Genomic DNA, 3,562 nt, shown 5'->3' with positions numbered 1-3,562 from the left:
TAGAATATGATGTCACTAGCCATGTATGTAATAATAATAATATCAATAAAATAATTAAGATGCATTTATCTATATATTCTGAGATTTTTGCCATTTCAATCTTTATTGTAAAATATATATTAAATTTTGCACCATTATACAAGCATCTCTGCTACAGGAATCCTGACCAAGCAATAAAATTCTTTTATTATTAAAAATATAACATCAGAACAGAAATGTAGGTGTTGCAGGATAACAATTATTTTGTCAACTTAACACTTAAATGCTTTGTACTTGAAGGCAGAATTTCAGTTTTATCTATAACAATGGTATTTTTGTGTATTTTGAACTAAATCATTGCTTGGAATACTGAATTTACTTAAATAGGCTGAAAGCTGTGGTAGTTCCTGAAGGGCATGGTTTCTCCCAAGAAATCACTTATTCATTAAAAAAATAATTAAGTGAGCTAATGAATGCTCAACCTTTGGTCTAATACACCTACATATTATTTCTTCCTTAAACAGTTCTTCGCTTACTTACTTACTTAATTAATTAATTAATTTTCACAAGTTGCCAATGGTACTTTTTTTCTTTTCAACGTCCTACCCTACAGCTTCCTTGGGCTTTTTTGCCCGGAAGCCAATGAGCCGGGTATTGATACGGGCCATGCAAAGACTGGCAAACCCCTGGAAGTTGTTTTCTTCTGGAATGACTCTGACTCTCTCCGTCTTCTAAACATTCTGTAAGGGGATGATCAGTCCTGTCAGCTGGGTAGCCAATTTGAGTTCTTCAGCAGCACTGTCTGCCTTCTTGGGGGCCAAGGGCTTCCTGGGGAAGAGGATGAGCTTGGAGCGGTTGGCCTTCAGTTTCAGTCCTGCACATCAGCCTGCAGGGACTCGGTGGACTTGTTCTGCCTTCTTGGAGCCACTGAGATCCCAATGGTCCATGCCACCTTCTTGTGGGTGCCAGCACCCATAATTCTTCCAAGCTGAAGCCCCTGCCAGCTCGCACTTGAGTGTGGTACTTAACTGTGGGGCTCCTCACAATGGGCCCAAGGGGTCTGTACACGGGGTGCAGGGCCATGGTGCCTGCCTTGGCTTGTGGGGGCATTGCATCTGCAGATGTTTCGTGCCTGCTGGTTGAACCACGTGGCCACGTGCCACTGACGGTCCTTGTGGAGGTGGGGCCTCAGGATCATGCCATTCCACCCTGGCTGCTGCCTACAGGCCTGCTCTGAGAGAACAGCCAGCAGAAAAGAACTGATGCTGCAAAGCACCCTGGGGTGGTACCAGTTCTTTATTTTAAAACCAAAAATACAAACACAAACAACAAAATTCTTAAATATCTTTATCTAAATAAACTAGAGGAAAATAATTTCTCATGCGTAGAGAAACCAAGAAAGAAGAAAAAAAAAGGTATGGGAGGGTAGAGATTAGAAGAAGAAAAAGAGGCAGAAACTAANCTGACGGTCCTTGTGGAGGTGGGGCCTCAGGATCATGCCATTCCACCCTGGCTGCTGCCTACAGGCCTGCTCCCTGAGAGAACAGCCAGCAGAAAAGAACTGATGCTGCAAAGCACCCTGGGGTGGTACCAGTTCTTTATTTTAAAACCAAAAATACAAACACAAACAACAAAATTCTTAAATATCTTTATCTAAATAAACTAGAGGAAAATAATTTCTCATGCGTAGAGAAACCAAGAAAGAAGAGAAAAAAAGGTATGGGAGGGTAGAGATTAGAAGAAGAAAAAGAGGCAGAAACTAAAAATAAAGGAAAGAAAACTTTGTTAGGAAAAGAGTAAAACTGATCATGAAAGAAACAAAAAAAGAAGACAAGTTATAAAAGATGGCCCTGTAAGCCTTTTTAGTACTGTTAAAGTTTTTTTTTTTCTCTGTATTTTTGACTCTCCAGCTACAGAGGTTTTTTTCACATCTAAACCACCTGGACCAAACTGTTTTAGAAAAAGGAAAACTGAAGTAGAAAAATTACCCTTTTGGCCGAAATTAGTCTAAAGCCCATTCCAAATAGATGTCATACTGACCAACCATACCGCTCCTATCTCTGTTTCTTCCTCTTATCCCTTGGGAGTATTTCTTTTCAGTTGCAAAATAAACTTGAGGATCGTGAAGCATTTTCTGGAATATTTCAGACTTACTTTGGTTACGCCTCATGCTCCTCTCCAACCTGGCAAAGAAATAACCATTACGGAAATGTCACTTCAGACATTTCACAAAGCGAGTAAGTGACTAAGCACAAACAAATAGTAAATAAACCCTTTGCCATCTGTATCCACAGTTTCCAATAACTTTTGTTTCAAAGAAACTTGTAATCATTCTGAATACTTTAAAACTAATAAAGGGCAGGCTGCAATGGGACAATGTCTTGGACTGTACTGATTGGGCTTTCCTTAATATTTTGGTGACCGTGAAAATGGAGGACACCTAAAGGTAGCCTCACCTTCTCATGAAAAGATGGGGAATCATTGTTTGTTTCAAAAGACTGATATTTTTCCAGGCCTGGGGGATCAGATGCAGAAAATATGTGAAATTTTATACAATACATTGACTGTAACAAAAGAGAAAGAACTGAATATTAGAATATTACTTGAAGACACTGTCTTTATAAATCAATTTGAAAAAGTTTTATTTTGAATACCCTCACTCCAGCTTATAATTTTCCTATTGTCATTAAATAACCAGACATTTTTATAATTATTTTTCATCAATTTACCAGGTAAATTTCTGTTGAAAAGCACATTAAGTGGAACAGATGTAGACGGCATTTTGCTGGTTGACTGTCCTAAAGAGCTGGAGTCATGCTGACACCTAGTGGAAGAACAGCAACACTGAGAAAATAAACGATCATCCTGGCTATTCAGTTTTCAAAGATCCTCAGTCGCTATAACCTATGAGAAAATAATTATAATAATAATTAAAAAGTATTATCACTGATGTACCTGAACATATTAGATGATCTGTCTTCTTTGTGGTGTGTGTGTGCGCATTTGCAAGCAAAACAAGTAGGGATGTGAAAATAATGATTATTCATTGAGAACATAATTTGTGAGGCAATTAGTGATTTTTCAAATAATAGATATATAAGAATATAATACCTTTACTTTGCTCTTGGTATTTTCTGTCTTTGTTGGGAGTGAAATCAATTTAAGACCCTCAATCAGTTAAGTTCAACCTTAATCATTAAACTTTCCTATCTTCCTTCTAAAGGCAGTTTTGTTAAAGAATAAAGGTGTTTTCTCCCAGGGTCTGAAAGCGAGTAAGCAAGTATGATGCCGGCTTCACAGGTGTAAACAAAAATGGTTTATTTTCCTATATTCCAAGTGCATAGAACTTGGATATCATAAGGTGTTCTGCAAATTATTGGTACACACATTGATATATGCATGGTTGAGATCACTGCTCGTAACGGGCTTTGTGAAACATCTAAATTGTAAAATATCACAATACGTGGACATTTTAAGCACACATAAATTACATGCAGTTATCTGTATCAGGGTGGTATGTATAGAGGATAACCAAAGCCAATGCATTTTCATTCCTTCACAAATATCAGATTTCTGGAAATTA

The 3,562-nt window shown here is 37.8% G+C and overlaps 1 pseudogene; it reads right to left on the bottom strand.

Moving 5' to 3' along the window:
• Positions 1-542: 542 nt before the first annotated feature.
• Positions 543-2,803, bottom strand: LOC100471304 (annotated as a pseudogene).
• Positions 2,804-3,562: the final 759 nt, after the last annotated feature.

Source organism: Ailuropoda melanoleuca, unplaced genomic scaffold, assembly GCF_002007445.2.
Source record: "Ailuropoda melanoleuca isolate Jingjing unplaced genomic scaffold, ASM200744v2 unplaced-scaffold954, whole genome shotgun sequence".
In the NCBI taxonomy this organism is placed as follows: domain Eukaryota; kingdom Metazoa; phylum Chordata; class Mammalia; order Carnivora; family Ursidae; genus Ailuropoda; species Ailuropoda melanoleuca.
Note: the sequence above shows the minus strand (reverse complement) of the source record. Positions and strands in the feature narration are given on the sequence as shown.